Genomic DNA, 20,498 nt, shown 5'->3' with positions numbered 1-20,498 from the left:
TACAGAGTGGGGGGACATTCACCTAGCAGAGTTATACAGAGAGGGGGGACATTCACCAAGCAGAGTTATACAGAGAGGGGGGACATTCAGCGAGCAGAGTTATACAGAGAGGGGGGACATTCACCAAGCAGAGTTATACAGAGAGAGGGGACATTCACTGGGCAGAGTTATACAGAGAGGGGGGACATTCAGCGAGCAGAGTTATACAGAGAGGGGGGACATTCAGCAAGCAGAGTTATACAGAGAGAGGGGACATTCACCAAGCAGAGTTATACAGAGAGGGAGGGCATTCGCCGAGCAGAGTTACACAGAGAAGGAGGGCATTCACCGAGCAGAGTTATACAGAGAAGGAGGGCATTCACCTAGCAGAGTTATACAGAGAGGGGGGACATTCACCTAGCAGAGTTATACAGAGAGGGGGGACATTCACCTAGCAGAGTTATACAGAAAGGGAGGGCATTCACCGAGTGGAGTTATACAGAGAGGGGGGACATTCACCTAGCAGAGTTATACAGAGCGGGGGGACATTCATCTAGCAGAGTTATACAGAGAGGGGGGACATTCACCAAGCAGAGTTATAAAGAGAGGGGGGACATACAGCGAGCAGAGTTATACAGAGAGGGGGGACATTCAGCAAGCAGAGTTATACAGAGAGAGGGGACATTCACCAAGCAGAGTTATACAGAGAGGGAGGGCATTCGCCGAGCAGAGTTACACAGAGAAGGAGGGCATTCACCGAGCAGAGTTATACAGAGAAGGAGGGCATTCACCTAGCAGAGTTATACAGAGAGGGGGGACATTCACCTAGCAGAGTTATACAGAGAGGGGGGACATTCACCTAGCAGAGTTATACAGAGAGGGGGGACATTCACCTAGCAGAGTTATACAGAAAGGGAGGACATTCACCTAGCAGAGTTATACAGAGAGGGGGGACATTCACCTAGCAGAGTTATACAGAGAACGAGGGCATTCACCTAGAAGAGCTATACAGAGAGGGGGGACATTCACCTAGCAGAGTTATACAGAGAGGGGGGACATTCACCGGGCAGAGTTGTACAGAGAAGGAGGGCATTCACCGAGCAGAGTTATACAGAGAAGGGGGACATTCACCAAGCAGAGTTATACAGAGAGGGGGGACATTCAGCGAGCAGAGTTATACAGAGAGGGGGGACATTCACCAAGCAGAGTTATACAGAGAGAGGGGACATTCACTGGGCAGAGTTATACAGAGAGGGAGGGCATTCACCGAGCAGAGTTATACAGAGAAGGGGGACATTCACCGAGCAGAGTTATACAGAGAAGGAGGGCATTCACCTAGCAGAGTTATACAGAGAGGGGGGACATTCACCTAGCAGAGTTATATAGAGAGGGGGGACATTCACCTAGCAGAGTTATACAGAAAGGGAGGGCATTTGCAGAGTTATACAGAGAGGGGGGACATTCAGCGAGCAGAGTTATACAGAGAGGGGGGACATTCACCAAGCAGAGTTATACAGAGAGGGGGGACATTCAGCGAGCAGAGTTATACAGAAAGGGGGGGACATTCACCAAGCAGAGTTATACAGAGAGAGGGGACATTCACTGTGCAGAGTTATACAGAGAGGGAGGACATTCACCGAGCAGAGTTATACAGAGAAGGAGGGCATTCACCTAGTAGAGTTATACAGAGAGGGGGGACAGTCACCTAGCAGAGTTATACAGAGAGGGGGAACATTCACCTAGCAGAGTTATACAGAGAGGGGGGACATTCACCTAGCAGAGTTATACAGAAAGGGAGGACATTCACCTAGCAGAGTTATACAGAGAGGGGGGACATTCACCGGGCAGAGTTATACAGAAAGGGAGGGCATTCACCGAGTAGAGTTATACAGAGAGGGAGGGCTTTCACCTAGCAAGAACAGAGGGGGTACAGCAATCTACCCTCTCCCTCCCCCCTGCCCTTCTACCTCTTCCTGTCTCCCTCCCCCTCCCCCTCCGCTGGCTCTCTTTCTATTTCTCTACCTCCCTCTCTCTAGCTCTCCGTCCCTCTCTCTCGTTCTCTCTCTTCCTCTCTCTATTACCACCTCTCTCCTGCACCCCATCCCTAATTCCCTCCCTCTATTTCTGTCTCTGTCTCTCTCTCCTTTCCTCTCCCCCTCACTCTGTCTAGCTCTCCGTCCTTTTCGACTCCTCATCCTCGTCTCTTCGCAGAGGCCAGACAATGGAGCAAAGCGCTATGCAAGCAACCAACATAACACAACACAATACAACAATTCCAGACCACAAAATATGCAAAGAAAACAGATGGCAATCTGGGTGACCTCCCATTTTAGATGGTGGTCATTCCACGTGAGTTCAAGTAATCAAACCAGTGTTTCATTAGCACTATAAAGCCATCCTCTGTGGGCCCCATGTTCTGCGTTGTTATATCAATTCCAGCTCACAGTGTGTCACGTTCATTGAGTTATTACAGTAATGACAGCCTATGGTACATGCTGTATATGGCATGAGTTTCATAACACAAGTCTACACGTATACTGTGATTTTATAGCTGAAGTAACAGTGACGTAAAATTACACCTAAAACTCATCCCTATCATTACACTTTCTTGCCTTTCTTTCGATATTTTTTCTGCTGGTTGGTATTTTTTACCCACTCTATTAATTAGCAATACTTTTTCATCTTTGTAAATTCAGTCGTTATTATTTCCTGCAATATTATCACTGGGCACCATCCTCACCGTTGCTTTGATGCCAGCCCGTGCTATGGCGCTTTGGCTATGTGGTCGTACAGCAATGGCGGCCTGTGCCAGGCCTCAATCTGCAAATACTGGCCTACTCCGCTTTCCAACTATTGCAATGGGGGAACGATTCCCGTGGAGCAAATCCATCCATGGAATTACCAGGTCAACACGCCAGGTTGGTTGGATGTCTTCTGCTCTTCTGGGGGCGGTGTCTGTGCTCCTGGTGGCTCCCACACAGCAGCCCTTTCCATCCTCGTCGCCAATATTATATCCAGTGATCGCAGGCCATGATGGCAGGTAGCCGCTTTGTCATGTAGGGCTCTTGTATTCAAGTTCAGAAACCCTCTAGTCACAGCACGGGGCAAGCAGCAGTCAGCAAGATCCATAGACAGAACACCGGTCACCCATCCTCACTTCAGCCAGCCTGTCTCTACTGTTGATCCTGGAACTCTCCTGTGGCCAGCGGGGGAGAACCCCATGATGCCACAAGCTCCATTTTGCAATAGCCTGCTAGCCGCTGAGGGACGATCAGAACGTAACTCAACTCTTACAAGCTGTCCCATGAACAGTAACTGCACAGTGGTGGTTCCAGTCTCGCTGGATTTGGGGAGCAGATATTTGATCTGCAATGTATTTGAGGGCACCAGATGATACAGGAAATCAGACATCTCTTTTGATCATTATCAATTTGTGCCAATGTCAACCACGTGCAATGTAAACCACGCGCTTGCCCAGCCTTTCAGGGCCAAGGGTTGGGCTCTGGGAATTGGCCTGATGCCGCAAGTTCTCCATATGATCAGCAATGGTTTGGCGGGGAAGATTAACGAAATCAATATCCTTCTCTTTTTGCAAACTTTAAAGTCATCCTAAGTGTGCTCTTGCGCAGCTGCGCAGTTTTAGCGTCATAGATAGATTTCTGTTGAGCCGAACACATTATCCTATTCCTACAACACTGGAAATCTGATATCAATCACCATGAAACACAGAAAACAAGCAACGTGAAAAGTAATTGAGGCTTTGCACTACAACTCCCATCAGCCCTTTGCAGGACAGACAATGGTGAGAGATCATAGGAGTTGTAGTCCAAAACATATGGAGAGCCGCAGGCTACAGACCCCTGCAAGAAATACTGACTATAGAAGGACAGCTTGATAGGAATCACTCTTCTATGTCTATTGTAGTCCAGTTAGTTCAGCGTATCGAGGTCAGTCGCTGCGAAAGTGGTCAGCGATTGCGTTTCAGGGATTTCTGGTGGATGCATACTGGCCTCTGTCCGGACTCACCATTTCCCCCAGCTCGGTGAGGAAACCAGGAGACGAGATTAGCAGGTCAGTCAATTAATATGTACACATATTCAACCGTGTTTAGTTGTTTTGCGTGAAATTCATTGAAAAGTATTTAAAAGTAGGAGATTTATAATTTTCGTGCAAAACTCAGATTTCAAAAGGCACAATTCCTAAAACAAGACAGAAGCACGTACTGGACTCCCAGCATGACTGCATGGCCCTCGCTCTGTCTGGCATGTGCTGGACTCCCAGCGTGACTGCATGGCCCTCGCTCTGTCAAGCAAGTGCTGGACTCCCAACATGACTGCAGGGCCCTCGCTCTGTCAAGCAAGTGCTGGACTCCCAACATGAGTGCATGGCCCTCGCTCTGTCTGGCATGTGCTGGACTCCCAACATGAGTGCATGGCCCTCGCTCTGTCTGGCATGTGCTGGACTCCCAACATGACTGCATGGCCCTCGCTCTGTCAAGCAAGTGCTGGACTCCCAACATGACTGCAGGGCCCTCGCTCTGTCAAGCAAGTGCTGGACTCCCAACATGACTGCATGGCCCTCGCTCTGTCTGGCATGTGCTGGTCTCCCAACATGAGTGCATGGCCCTCGCTCTGTCTGGCATGTGCTGGACTCCCAACATGAGTGCATGGCCCTCGCTCTGTCTGGCATGTGCTGGACTCCCAGCATGAGGGCTGGCCCTCGCTCTGTCTGGCATGTGCTGGACTCCCAGCATGACTGCATGGCCCTCGCTCTGTCTGGCATGTGCTGGACTCCCAGCATGACTGCATGGCCCTCGCTCTGTCTGGCATGTGCTGGTCTCCCAACATGAGTGCATGGCCCTCGCTCTGTCTGGCATGTGCTGGACTCCCAACATGAGTGCATGGCCCTCGCTCTGTCTGGCATGTGCTGGACTCCCAGCATGAGGGCTGGCCCTCGCTCTGTCTGGCATGTGCTGGACTCCCAGCATGACTGCATGGCCCTCGCTCTGTCTGGCATGTGCTGGACTCCCAGCATGACTGCATGGCCCTCGCTCTGTCTGGCATGTGCTGGACTCCCAGCATGAGGGCTGGCCCTCGCTCTGTCTGGCATGTGCTGGACTCCCAGCATGACTGCATGGCCCTCGCTCTGTCTGGCATGTGCTGGACTCCCAGCATGAGGGCTGGCCCTCGCTCTGTCTGGCATGTGCTGGACTCCCAGCATGACTGCATGGCCCTCGCTCTGTCTGGCATGTGCTGGACTCCCAGCATGAGGGCTGGCCCTCGCTCTGTCTGGCATGTGCTGGAAATGATACAGGTGTACAGGCAGGCGGCTCACATGTGTCTTCACTGGTATCCTGCGCACAGAGTGACTCTTACACTCACTCTCAACCTCACACTCACTTCCACTCTCCATCACTTTCACTCTCCCTTTAACACTCACTGTTGCACTCTCACCCACACTTTTACACTTGCAATCACTCCCACATTTGCCTTCACAAGACTTGAGTCTGATAGTTGTGTCCACATGCACTCTCATACTCTCTCACACTCACACTCAGTCTCACACTCACACCCTCCCATTCACATATACTGACCCTATGCTACACTCCCTCACTGCCACGCTCACACTCATACACCTCCTCACTATCACAGGAACTCTCACTGTACTCCCCACTGTCACATTCTCGTACTCTTACTCCCACTCCTAAAGTCACAGTAACTAACACACTCACTTTCACAGTCATGAGCACACTCACTGTCACACGTGCACTGGTTTAATGCTATGTATCGGCATTGCAAGCCATGAGATGCCATTCACACTGAGTCTAGCATCGCCAGTAAGCTGCCAGTTTAATATTCTTAAGAAGCTGCCAGTTTGAGATTCCCTGGAAGTATGACATTCCCAGTTGAACATTGAAATCAAGCTCCCAGTTTACACAATTAAAGACCACGACAATGATACACTCCAAATAAGCCTCGACTATCATGGCAAAGGAGCTCTCACGGGAGAAATCCTGCTTGCAAAACACAAGGAGCTCCGGCTGGAGAGATCCTGGAGAAATCCTGCTTGCAAATCTCAATGAGCTCCCACTGGAGCTCTCACTGGAGAAGTCCTGGAAAAATCCTGCTTGCAAATCTCAATGAGCTCCCACTGGAGAAATACTGGAGAAACCCTGCCCGTAAATCTCAATGAGCTCCCACTGGAGAAATCCTGGAAAAATCTTGCTTCCAAATCTCAATGAGCTCCCACTGGAGCTCTCACTGGAGAAATCCTGGAAAAATCCTGCTTGCAAATCTCAATGAGCTCCCACTGGAGAAATCCTGGAAAAATCCTGCTTGCAAATCTCAATGAGCTCCCACTGGAGAAATCCTGGAAAAATCCTGTCTGCAAATCTCAAGGAGCTCCCACTGTAGAAATCCTGGAAAAATCCTGCTTCCAAATCTCAATGAGCTCCCACTGGAGCTCTCACTGGAGAAATCCTGGAAAAATCCTGCTTGCAAATCTCAATGAGCTCCCACTGGAGAAATCCTGGAGAAATCCTACCTGCAAATCTCAATGAGCTCCCACTGGAGAAATCCTGGAAAAATCCTGTCTGCAAATCTCAAGGAGCTCCCACTGGAGAAATTCTGGAAAAATCCTGCTTCCAAACCTCAATGAGCTCCCACTGGAGCTCTCACTGGAGAAATCCTGGAAAAATCCTGCTTGCAAACCTCAAGGAGCTCCCATGGGAGAAATCCTGGAGAAATCCTGCTTGCAAATCCCAGGAATCTCCCACTGGAGAAATCCTGGAGAAATCCTGCCTGCAAATCTCAATGAGCTCACACTGGAGAAATCCTGGAGAAATCCTGCTTGCAAATCCCAGGAATCTCCCACTGGAGAAATCCTGGAGAAATCCTGCCTGCAAATCTCAATGAGCTCCCACTGGAGAAATCCTGCCTGCAAATCTCAAACTGAAGAGGCACAGAACACATGTTCTTACACCCAGAGAACACAATAGGAGGCAGTGTGATGAGGTTTGGTGCCCAGCACGCTGATCCAGACATGCACCACGTGATCACACAAGGTGGCAACAGCTTCACTGTTGGGGCCTAACATAGTGCTCCTGTCTTCCGGTGGGGCTCATGCAGAAACCCATCTTCATTTCCAATTCCAAGGTGTGAGCTGCACAGCCGGTCCTGCTGACTGTCAGGCTACCATCACTTTGCATTCTGGTACTGGTTGTCCCGGGATTATTATGGAAAACTAAACATAAAGTATACTCTAAAACAACACAGAATGAAGTGTGCATACAAGCCAGAACCCACAAAACATGTCAAACTTTATCCTGGACGACTTCAACATTTTCATTGTATTTGTTTTTGAAAAGAAAAAGCCGGTTAGGATGTTTTAGTCTGAAAGGATGGCATGCCGGACTGCATTTTTCATACTAGTCCAAAAAGGGACTTGTCTGTGATGCCACCTCTGACCCAGCCAAAGGGTGTGCCTGAAGATTGAGTCCCAGCCCGAAGATGGCATAGTGTATCCCTTGCAGAATGACTCTGCACCCCCCACACTTGAAACATCTAGAAGATGGCATAGCCTGTCCCTTGTAGAAGATGGCACCGTTTTTGCAGTACAGGAGGGTGGGAATTTCAATAAAGCGCTCCTCTGTAGATCTGGTAGAGGCGGCCCTGCTCTTTCTCTCCTGCCATGATGACGGACATCACTGGTCTTGGTGGGCTTGAGATTCCAAGTTAAGCGCCTAGAAGACCAGCGGTTCGGCAACCCAATTCCTCCTGGCCATTCCTAAATCCCGCCTCACCTCCAAAGGCAGGGAGAAACTCCCAGATGGGGGTCGTGTGGTCCAGAAGCCACGCCCCTTTCGGCCAAGCATGAGATGGTTCAGAACTCTGAGAAGAGCCTGGCTGCCCCAATACCCCTGTGCTGTTAGATGGATGGAGAAGGGCCGCGAAAGAGCCCGGGTAGGATCGGTTGCAAATGGACACTATATGCAAACCCTAGACGAAAAAACATGCCAGGAATTGAGCATGATCTCAGACTCCTCGCGTCGTCCCCATTAAAGAAGGCCTTTTCCGCTGGGAAAAGCCCGTCCACGCAGCGCCGCCAGTTCGCCCTCTCAGCTGCCTTTAGTTCCTGGAAGCTCTGGGGGTGGACGAGGATTCCAAGGCGAGGTCAACACTAAACAGGAGGGAGGGAAGGAAGGAAGGAAGGAAGGAAGGAAGGAAGGAAGGAAGGAAGGAAGGAAGGAAGGAAGGAAGGAAGGAAGGAAGGAAGGAAGGAAGGAAGGAAGGAAGGAAGGAAGGAAGGAAGGAAGGAAGGAAGGAAGGAAGGAAGGAAGGAAGGAAGGAAGGAAGGAAGGAAGGAAGGAAGGAAGGAAGGAAGGAAGGAAGGAAGGAAGGAAGGAAGGAAGGAAGGAAGGAAGGAAGGAAGGAAGGAAGGAAGGAAGGAAGGAAGGAAGGAAGGAAGGAAGGAAGGAAGGAAGGAAGGAAGGAAGGGTGGATGGATGTAGGCGAGGAAAGGAAGCAAGGAGGAAGTGGGAAGGAAGGATGGAGGGAGGGAGGGAGGGAGGGAGGGAGGGAGGGAGGGAGGGAGAGAGAAAGAAAGAAAGAAAGAAAGAAAGAAAGAAAGAAAGAAAGAAAGAAAGAAAGAAAGAAAGAAAGAAAGAAAGAAAGAAAGAAAGAAAGGGTGGATGGATGTAGGCGAGGAAAGGAAGCAAGGAGGAAGTGGGAAGGAAGGATGGAGGGAAGGAAAGGGAAGAAAGAAGGAAGGGAGAGCAGAGCATGAGGTAGGAAGGAAAGGTGGGAGATACGGGGGAAGGACTAAAGCGAATGGTGGGGTGAGGTAGCGTGGTGTGCAGGAGAGAGATAGGGAGGAGAAGGAGGGAAGGGGCGCGAGCGGTAGATTGCTTTCATTTCCCCAACACATGAATGCAATGTCTGAGCGCAGCCGGGGCTCGCAGGGAAACTGCCCCATGCCCCCCAGTGCTGCAGTCCCTCTCACCTGTCGTGCGCTCCTTCGCTGGATGGGTCTCGCCCTCTCCCGGTTCTGCAGCTCCGCCAGGTGCGCTCCCCTTGGCGCGGGTGACTCCTCCAGGTGAGGTGCGCGAGGGTGTGGGGGTACCGTGCGCTCTCAGCTCCCTGTTGGGGGTTCCTCTGTCAGCCCAGGTGCACTGCCAGCGAGGGTTCCTGGCTGGGTGCAGGAGGGTCCCTCAGTGCAGGTGGGTACAGGCAGGGAAGGTCGCTCAGTGCGGGGCAGGGCAGTCAGCGAGTGCCTGTGGGTGCAGCTGGGATGCCAGTTCTGCCAGGTGCCTCCTGTGTCTGGGCCGGGCTCAGCTGATCTCACAGCCTGTCCTTGGCCCAGCCCTGCTTCGGGGAGGAGGCTGTGCGGGAGGAGCCGCGCCCCCACCGCCCCCAGGGGTGGGAACAGGTTCTTCTGCCAGGGCTGACTCCTGCCTGCGCGTCTCCCTCTAGGTGGGTGAAGCACCTCACGCATTCTTGGCATTCCCTCCCTCTCAGAGTGGCTGCCGCCTTCACCTTCTGCCGTGGAAACCACAGGGATGCCAAACTCTCAGCCTTCCCGCCGGGTCAGGTTCAGTGCAAGGGTCACTGACCCCAGCCTGACCCCGACGACCGGACGCCTCTCCTGTGTACACGAGTCTGCGTCCCCTGCTATGACCAGCCACCCCTAGATGCCTTCTTTCTATAAGCTCCATCTACAAGACTCCTCGCCAATCCTTACTACACCCACCTGACAGTCTTCTTCTATAGGCTCCCTGAACAAGGGAGGTCGACCTTTCCCAGTACATCCACCTGTCACCCTAATTCTATAGGTTCCCTGTACTAGATGCATTGCCCATTCCTAGTATAGTCACTCATTCCATCTTGTATAGGCTCCATATACAAGAGACATTGCCCATTCCTAGCGCATCCACCAGTCACTCTTATTCTATAGGTTCCCTGTACTAGGGGCATTTCCCATTCCTAGTATTGTCACGCATTCCAACTTCTATAGGCTCCATATACAAGAGACATTGCCCATTCCTAGTGCATCCACCAGTCACTCATTCTATAGGTTCCCTGTACCAGGTGCATTTCCCATTCCTAGTATAGTCACTCATTCCATCTTCTATAGGCTCCATAGACAGGTATTGCCCATTCCTAGTACATCCGCCTTCCACTCTTATTTTATAGGTTCCCTGTACCAGGTGAATTGCTCATTCCTAGTATAGTCACTCATTCCAACCTCTATAGGCTCCATATACAAGAGACATTGGTCATTCCTAGTGCATATACCTGTCACTCTTATTCTATAGGTTTCCTGTACCAGGTGCATTGCCAATTCCTAGTATGATCACTCATTCCATCTTCTATAGGCTCCATATACAAGAGACATTGCCCATTCCTAGTGCATATACCTGTCGCTCTTATTCTATAGGTTCCCTGTACCAGATACATTGCCCATTCCTAGTATAGTCACTCATTCCTTTTGTACAGGCTCCATATACAAGAGGTATTGCCCATTCCTAGTACATCGACCTGTCAGCCTTCTTCTATAGGTTCTGTGTACCAGATGCGTTGGCTATTCCTAGTATAGGCACTCATTCCTTTTGTATAGGCTCCATTTACAAGATGTATTGGCCATTCCTAGTACATCCACCTTCCACTCTTATTCTATAGGGGACCTGTACAAGATACATTCCCCATTCCTAGTTTACTCATTCATTCCATCTTCTATAGGCTCCGTATACATGAGCCATTGCCCATTCCTAGTACACCCACGTGTCAAACCTCTTCTATAGGTTCCCTGAACAAGGGAGGTCACCCATTCCTTCTACATCCACCTGTCAGTCTTATTCTATTGCCTCATTCTTAGTATCGTCATTCATCCTGTCTTCCATATGCTCCATGTTCAAGACTCATTTCCCATTGCTAATGCATTAATCTAATCTGTCGGTCGTCTTCTATAAGTTACCTGTACCAGATGCATTGCCCATTCCTGGTACATCCACCTGTCATACTTCTTCTATAGGTTCCTTGTACCAGATGCATTGCCCATTCCTTGTATAGTCACTCATTCCATCTTTTTTAGGCTCCATTAACAAGAAACATTGCCCATTCCTAGTACATCCACCTGTCACTCTTCTTCTATAGGTTCCATGTACCAGATGCATTGCCTATACCTATTATAGTCACTCATTCCTTTTGTAGAGACTCCATGCACAAGATACATTGCCCATTCCAATTACAGTCACTCATTCCATCTTCTGTAGGCTCCATATACAAGAGCCATTGCCCATTCCTAGTACATCCACCTGTCACTCTTCTTCAATAGGTTTCCTGGTTTAAGGGGCACTGGCCATTCCTTCTACATTCACCGCTCGTTCTTCTTCTATTGGCTCATTCCCAGTATAACCACCCATTCCTTCTTCTATAGGCTTCATGTACAAAGGTCATTGACCATAACAAGCACATACATCTTCTGATCTTCTTCTATAGGTTCCCTGTACCAGGATCATTGCCTATTCCTTGTATAGTCACTCATTCCACCATCTTCTATAGGCTCCATATACAAGAGGCATTTCCCATTCCTAGTACATCCACCTTTCACTTTTTGTCTATGGGCTCCCTGTACAAGATACATTGCCCATTCCTAGTATAGTCTCTCATTCCATCTTCTATAGGCTCCATATACAAGAGGCATTGCCCATTCCTTGTATAGTCACTCATTTCATCTTCTATATCCCCCATTATAATGGGCCTTACCAGTTCCTCATGCAGCCACCTTTTGGGCTTCTTATATAGGCTCCCTCTAAACAGGACATTGCCCATCACTAAAACAGCCACCTGACAGACTTCTTCTAAAGACTTGCTGCATAAGGGTGTTATACAATCCTAGAACAAAACACCTCTGGTTCATCTTCAAAAGGCCCCCTGTAAAAAGGGAATCACCCATTCCAGGTACAGCCACCTGTTGGCCTTCTTCCATAGGCTCCCTGTCTAGCCACTCATGCATTCTTCTATAGGCTCCATTATGCAGGTCATTGCCCTTTCATAGCACACCCACCTCTTGGTCGTCTTCTATTGGCAACTTGTACAAGGGGCAATGGCCATTCATTGCATTGTACAATCCCTTCCCCTGGCCTTCTCTTAGAGGCCCCATGTTACAGGGCATTGCACTTTTCCTGTATAGGTATTGCTTTGTTCTTCTATAGGGTCCATGTATAAGGGACGATACCTATTCGTAGGACAGCCACCACTTGGCATTTTTATATAAGATCCATGTACAATGGGGATTTCCCATTTCTAGTACAGCCAACCTTTGCCCTTCTATAGAGTTCCTGTATAAAGAGCATTTGCCCATTGCTAGCAGACACCCCCTAGCCCTTCTTCCATAGGCCCTCTGTTGATTGAGTTATTTTGTAAAGGGGGACCCTTTGCACCCCCTCAATCCCATTGACATCAGTGGACTCTGGTACTGGAGACTCTGGTACTGGAAACGTTATTACAGGTTCAGAAGACACTGGAAGCAGCACACAGAGATCCTTCAATCAGCTTGCCTTTCATAGGTTTTTTGAGAATGATGCAATACTTCATGCAAATTCAGGATACATTTTTAATTGGTTCACTTAACTAGAATATAAGGCCTCCTTGTCTTTGATTGGTTGGCTCATATGTCACTCACCAAGCCATATTATCTCATCTTGGAACGCTTCGTCTGACTGACACATAGACTGATAAGCCCATTCCCGACTCAGCTAAACATAATCATTTATCCTTCAAATACTGCCAAGAAACAGCTCTGTATCTGCTTCTCGAGGTCTGCCTAATTTACATGGCAGCTAATACGTAAAAACCTCCATGAGCTCATCTTATTTGTTGCCAAGTAAGCCACTGTTCTGTCTAATTGGTTGCTTTCCCATACTCTTATCTGATTTTCTATCAATCATGTCTGCTTTTCTTGCAAAGGAATTCTAAATATACCATACCAGACGTGCTTATCTCATATTGAAATGCTGCCAAAGAATATTTCAACATCAGAATGATTCAGGGCTTTGCACACCTGCATTCAAGACACAATTTTGTATTTGGCATCCATCTTAGAAAATATCTCAGTCTGTTACCTTTTAGCATAACTCCTTTTCTATCCTGTTTTCAGATTACATTTTTACATATTCAGGAGATGTGAGTAATACTGCAGACACCCTTTACTTCCTGAGTCATTCTGACCCAAAAAATATGTCATCCCATATGTACTCTTTTCCTTCAAAAAGCACTATCATTCTGGGGGACCATTGATCAGCCTAACATGCTATCTGTATATCTGTGTTCAGTTTGAGGGGGGAGGGGTCTAGTACTCTTATACACTCCCTCTCTAGTCTGTATTAAACAACTATTGAATACACAACCACTACACTCAGTGTCCACCCTCCCCCATATTCAGTGTTCCTATACATCTCTGTCCCAGTAACCCCCCTCAATGTGGTGCTTTGTCTCAATGTGGGAGGTTTCATAAAAAAACATTTCTACAGAATCGACAGTTACTTCTATCATGTTGTACTCTCTTAATCTAAAACGTATATGTATCTCCTTTTGCTAAAAAACATTGCAGCATTTTGCCATCTTGACTTTTATATACTCGTATCCTTAAAGAACAGCTTTATTTGCTCTTGTCTGGATCCCATCCCATTACCCAATTAAATGTAAACATAACATACACAACAGATACATTTCTAGCCACTACGAGAATCGAGAGAAATCATTCCTTGAGGGAACCCACCAGCCCATTTTACTCTTTATTTGTCCACGTGCAACATTTAGTGTTTTCATCCATTTTTCCCTTTGTTCCACCCCACAACATTTCCTTGTTTGCTGTCCTCTCTCCATACGTTTTTTCTTCCATCAGTACATCTTCCATTGATACATATTCCACTTGATTCATCTTGTTTTAGCTTATTACACATCCACTGGCTTTCTTTAAGCTCAGTCCATTTTATTTGTCCTTTGGACTGCTTTGCAGCAAGTTCTCAGGCCCTTTAGACATAGGCCAGTCCTGTTAAGTTCATTGTTCATTTCATCATAAAGTACTTGAATTTGCAATCTTCTTTTTTAAAGTCAGATAGTCAATGGGGGGCATTCAATTGTTTTTGGGAACACAAGGATGGGGGAGTTTCACTGGGACAATCATTTGAAAAGAAGTGACTGCAACTGGGCATGTGGCTGAGTCCCTCGACTTTTTCTCTCTGCCTGCAGGATCAGTTGCCGTCAATCACCTGGTGTGTAGGTATCTCTAGTCCATCTACAATATAATTCAGAATGAGTTTCTTCAGAAAAATAAGTGTGTCTTTATCATCAGTACTGCCTCCTCAAACATAACCCTTAAAATACCTATATTTATTTAAACACTCCTGCCTCCCAAATAGTCTCTTCTGTATTTTCTCTTCTTCTAATATAACAGGATGGCTGCTCCTTTCTCTCTTTTTGCACATCTTGGTGTTACGTTATACTAAATACATACTGGTTGATACCAGGAATTGGCTATGATCTGAGGTCATAAAAGACGTTCTTTTTTTACTTTTTCTGTATTGCCCTATTTTTCATGGACCTTCTTTTCTTCCAACAACTGAATAAAAGAAACATTTTCTTCCGTGGTTGACATTCTGAAACCATAGAGTCATGCAGTGTCCTTTTTTATAATAAAAATAATAAACAACAGGACAGACAACATAACAAATTCAAACACTTTTTAAAAAGAAGGATGTGTTTTACTTCAATTGCCCCTTTCTTTCTTCTTGGTGCACCATAGCTGAAGAAGAAAATGTAGGTGCGGGATCCTGCTTCCTGTAGAAAACCGAAAAAGAGGCACAGTCATGTATTACGTTGGTAGAGCGAACAGTTATTTCCTCAAGGTAAACCTTTGCTCTTTCCTCTCCAAAAAAATGTTTTACTGAGGAGACCCTTTCAGCCTACTCAAATATAGGCTCAATTTTCAAAAAAAAAAAAAAGAAACGTTGGTGCACATTTTAATTTCCTTTGAATTTTTCCACACGTCTAGTAACAGGCCTGTATTTGGTGTTTTCTGCTATACTGAAAATGTTCTCCATACTTTTGAAATCCTCCTGCAACCATGGGAGCACAGTCTTCTTCTTTCTTTGCTGTGTTTATTCTGTTGAGACATCATTTACATTTTTCATCGTCCTACCTACTCTAATCTTGCCTACCCATGTTATTATGAACCCAGCATGTGCATGCAAGTGTATCATATAGGCATACATAATTTTGCCTTTCCTCAAAGTCTTATTCATTTGCCAAATATACCTAGTTGTCACTTTTGACCGGAATCAAAAAGGTAACTCCTCCTTCTATCCAAAGTCTTCTTCGTTTTTTCCATTAGATATGGCCATACGTGTATATCGTATGGTATTCTATGCTCACACCTGTTTGCACCTATCTTGGGAAATGCTATCTATTTGAAAGACTGTATCCCTTACTGTCTCTCCTTTGTACTCACCTTGGTCCTCTTTCTCCTAATAATGATCAATAGTTTGTTTCACACACTTGCTGTGTGAACCGATACTTACCTCTTCTATCTCTACTTGTCCACTAGCACTTACCTCTGTCACAATATATTGTTTCTTCCCATTATATTGCTATACTCTGCTAAGGCCATGCAGACATTCTTCCCATGCTCAACAATGACAATATTTTTTATCTGTCAAACATAAAACAAAATCATCATATTCATTCAAACAATGTTTTTGTAACTTACTCTCATATGTTCTTTCATGCAGTTCAACTTATTTGTTAGATCAATCTTAGCCATCCACCCTCCTTTTGCCTTTCATTAATCATATTTCATTTGTATTAAATTACACTACACTATTCATTAATAGCCAGCACCATTCATTGTGCTTATTTACAAATCTGAATATCTTATCCACTTGTGCTTTTCACTGCTTTAATATCCATTCAATCATTTTTTTATTTTTATTTTTTTTACCCCCTATATTGTCATCAAACTCTTCATTTTGAACTTCTTCTGCGCTTTTATCCTTATCTGATTATGATATTCTTACATGAATTAGTGTAATTACAATGCAAACCCTCTTATGTTTCCTATTATAATCCCTTTCATGACTATACTTTTTTATTTTGTGCCCCTATTTGCTTCAATAGACCCATGTCATAAGGGCCTGTGATCCACGGAACATTTGGCACTCTCTCCAAGTTTTCCTAAAAGTATGCTGAGTCCTACCGCATTTTTATCATTCGCTGTAGGATTTCTCCTTCTCTGTATTTCTTTCCAGTATGTGGTGCTCCAAAAGAACCACTACATCATCATTTGTTTAGTCTTCTCGGAATATGTTGTCAGCAATGATGTCCATACACCGAGACCCTTCTTCAAGAGCTATCATTGTCTTCCATGGTCTATTTTCATTGTCCCTTCCTTTGAGCATTGCCATTTCCCCTTGTGCTATGGCTGCTTTTAATTCTATAGGGATAATCTGCCGTCCCCCTTTGTCCTTAGGTATCTATAGTCCAACCAAAAATTCATCAAGTATTCTCACTATTTTTCTCCACTGGGCCAGATAGCCATGTTAATAAACTGTTCACCTTATAAGTAGAAAAACCTCTGGCTCCACTGAAACAATTTGCAGGGCCACTTGCCCTGTCTAATGCCAATATAAATTCATCCGCGTTCAAATAGTGCATTCCAGGAGTGGAACGCAGTATCCCTTGTTCAGTAAATAAAATCATACTGTTAAGGTTTGTCTTCCAATCCCATCCCAAAATATTTAACTAGTGTCTGTCGTGAATATAACATGGACCAGTCATGTCACACTCTCCTATAGAGACTGGTAATTCATCAATAAAAAGAAACTCAACCCATAGCTCCAAAAAACACCTGATCACCCATGGCAATTCTCACCATTGGACACCTTTCCTCCTTCATTCATGGACGTGCAGTCCCAGTCTCTACCAACAGAGCAAATATTTCGCCTCCTACAATCACATTAACCCTTGGCTTCTCTTGGGGGTCTAATATCACTGACAATTCTGGACACATCAAGTCGTCCTGTGAACTGTCCTATTGTGGGAGCCTGCATACCCCTGTTCTTGTGAAAGGATTTCCACCTCCCACAGTCGCACCTCCTATTATGGGTGTCAATACCTGTTCTGTGTTTGTATATTGCAGAGTCTGCATGGGGCTTGCTGCAATTTCCCTGGTAGTGAATTCATTTTGCACTTGCTCTAGCTGCTGTACCTGTTACACTCTCAGTGCTCATACAATGTCTGATCCTGGGCAAACTCTTCCCTAGTTTGTGAGCTGTATACTGAAGGATAAGCTGTCCACCCTCTTGAGAATTGTCCATCTTGTGCTTACCCCTGGCTCCCATATGTGCGTACAATGTGCTCTGTCATCCCACATATCCAATACACAGAAGGAGCCCCTCTGACTATTCCCCCTGGTAAAATGGTTGTTGCGCATTCTGATTATCATTCTGAATTTTCTGAAAACTGCCTTGGTTATTCTGCAAACCACCTCTTCCTCTATTACCCATTCCTCTGCCTTGTAGCACAAACCCATTCCCTCCTTGATCCATTTGGCACTAATTATTCGCCTGTGATATACCCGCTGCTTGCCTTGCTGTATTCCCAGTCCTCTGCTTGTCAATACCGCCCCTTCTATGGCATACTTTGACAATTTCTTCTGAACTAACTTGGCTTCCTCAAGTTTTCTAGCATCTTGCTTCTTTTTATCCTTCTCCTGTAACAGCCTACAGTGATTGCACTATAGTCACTGTATCTCAGGTATGGTTCCACTTCCATTCCCACTTCCTTCCCAAGTGCCTCTATATCTTTTCACCTCTGCTCGCGCTCTTCAAGAGTTCAGTGCTCCTGAATATAAGCAAGCAGATCCTGATCCTACTTAAAAAAGAACATAATATATCTAATATAAGCAAATGCATCCTGTAGGTGTGTGTGTGTGTGCGTGTGTGTGTATTCTCATTTCAGTATTAAATTCCTTATTCTAAACTACCTGTGGGCATTGAGCCTGTAATCAATTAATTGCCTGTACTTCCAAAAGATCATGTGTGTATGTGTGTATGCATGCCTTCTTATGTGCATGTGTGTATGTGTGTGTGTGTGGATGTGTGCATGTGTGTCTGTGTGTGGATGTGCACATGTGTATTCATGTGTGTGCATATATGTCATGTGTGTGTGTGTGGATGTGCACATGTGTGTGTGTGTGTGTATGTGTGTGTGAGTGCAGGTGTGTGTGTGAAATTCATGTCTCCTAGTAGGAGTGCCTCTGATGCGTTTTTTAGGTTATCCGAGAGGATCATAGATAGGTCCTCCTCGAAAGAGCCAATGGGACCTGGTGGTCTATATATTAGGTGCATGGTGATGGTTTGGGAGTCTGAAATGGGTAACTTGGCTATGAGTGATTTGCAAGAGTTGACATGCAGAGGTACTGCTATTCTCATTGCTATGCTAGATTTAGCTATGATAGCTATGCCTCCTCCACGTGTGTCGGCTCTATCTTCTCTAAGGATGGTGTAGTTAGCTGGCACAGCAAGCATCAAGGCAGGAGCTGCTGCCTGATGTAGCCAGGATTCGGTGATGGCTAAGAAGTTGTAGTTTTCTATTTGTATCAAGTCAGCAATTTCAGTAGCCTGTGCTACTAGTGACCTTGCATTAATGAGTGCTCCTTTAAGAAGGGGAGCAGGAGTCACTGTTAATAGAGTGGACGGGGCCTTACTATTGAGGTCAGCCGTTGTAGTTGGAAGTTTATTTTGTTTGGATAATCTGGGATTCAATTTGTGGGTGGTACCTGCGTTGATATGATGCATCTTTTTAGTAGTAATATCATGTTTGTAACTGTGATAGGCAGGTGTGGTGGAGCGGCTGGCAGGCAGTTCGATTAACTTGGATAGTCGCGAACGTAGTTTAGTATTTCTATGCGTAAGGTTGCACGGGATGTTAGTTCTAGAAGGGTTAGATGTGTGCTTAAGTTGATAAGCTTCACTGGGATACATTCCACCCTACTGTTTCTAGTCATCGTATTTAAGGACATATTTTGGAGCAATGGACCAACGGTTGAGGTTAATGCGATACAGAGAACAGTTAGGTAAGGGGTGGTGGCATACATTATATTCTGTAGCAATCAGGTACAACAGATGGAGCTGGATAAAGGTGATGCTGGAGGACCTGGTACAGTGCTTTAGACTAGTCCGACCTAGAGCCGGGAGTATGGTCCAAGGTGTTAAGGGTGGGCTGGTGAAAGGTGCCAGTCTTACACTTATAGCCAGTGTGGGTAAATAGCGTGGGCTGATTAACTGGTACAGTAACTATAGTAGGAGCTGGTGATAATCTAAGGCCAGTGAATGCCTCACAATGCTAAGGTTGTGCATTTCCTAAGGTAATGTTGGCATGCCTAACCTAGTCATGTACCATGGAATAGATATCTAGGGCTATCCCGATATGAGCACTTACAGGTTGCTCTCAGTAGGCTAAGCATACAATGGGGCTCAGTAGGCTAGTACAACAGGCAGTTGCAATACATATCATAGGGCTATTTCAATATAGGCACGTACAGGTTGCTCTCGATAGGCTAAGCATGCAATGGGGCTCAGTGGGCTGGTACAACAGGCAGTTGCAATACATATCATAGGGCTATTCCAATATAGGCACGTATGGGTTGCTCTCGATAGGCTAAGCATGCAATGGGGCTCAGTGGGCTGGTACAACAGGCAGTTGCAATACATATCATAGGGCTATTCCAATATAGGCACGTATGGGTTGCTCTCGATAGGCTAAGCATGCAATGGGGCTCAGTGGGCTAGTACAACAGGCAGTTGCAATACATATCATAGGGCTATTTCAATATAGGCACGTACGGGTTGCTCTCGATAGGCCAACCATGCAATGGAGATCAGTGGGCTAGTACAGCAGGTAAAAGCAATACATACCATGGGGCTATTCCAATATAGGCATGTATGGGTTGCTCTCGATAGGCTAAGCATGCAATGGGGCTCAGTAGGCTAGTAAAACAGGCAGTTGCAATACATATCATGGGGCTATTCCAATATAGGCACGTATGGGTTGCTCTCGATAGGCTAAGCATGCAATGGGGCTCAGTAGGCTAGTACAACAGGCAGTTGCAATACATATCATAGGGCTATTCCAATGTAGGCACGTATGGGTTGCTCTCGATAGGCCAAACATGCAATGGAGATCAATGGGCTAGTACAGCAGGTAAAAGCAATACATATCATGGGGCTATTCCAATATAGGCACGTATGGGTTGCTCTCGATAGGCTAAGCATGCAATGGGGCTCAGTGGGCTAGTACAACAGGCAGTTGCAATACATATCATAGGGCTATTCCAATATAGGCACGTATGGGTTGCTCTCGATAGGCTAAGCATGCAATGGGGCTCAGTAGGCTAGTACAACAGGCAGTTGCAATACATATCATAGGGCTATTCCAATGTAGGCACGTATGGGTTGCTCTCGA

General features: G+C 46.3%; 1 protein-coding gene across 6 annotated transcripts in view; it reads right to left on the bottom strand.

Moving 5' to 3' along the window:
- LOC138570219 (uncharacterized) overlaps window positions 1–9,322 on the bottom strand; it is a 464,546-nt gene extending 455,224 nt beyond the window's left edge. For 3 of the 6 annotated variants that reach the window (XM_069648945.1, XM_069648948.1, XM_069648947.1), the window contains exon 1: window positions 8,980–9,320. The gene's annotated coding sequence lies outside the window, so the exon portion shown is untranslated. Of the gene's footprint in view, window positions 1–8,979 lie in introns of all 6 variants that reach the window. The other 3 variants (XM_069648950.1, XM_069648949.1, XM_069648951.1) reach the window with 2 other exon arrangements.
- Window positions 9,323–20,498: the final 11,176 nt, after the last annotated feature.

Source organism: Ambystoma mexicanum, chromosome 2q, assembly GCF_040938575.1.
Source record: "Ambystoma mexicanum isolate Mex_15411 chromosome 2q, UKY_AmexF1_1, whole genome shotgun sequence".
Lineage (NCBI taxonomy): Eukaryota > Metazoa > Chordata > Amphibia > Caudata > Ambystomatidae > Ambystoma > Ambystoma mexicanum.
This window is presented reverse-complemented; position numbering and strand designations above follow the sequence as displayed.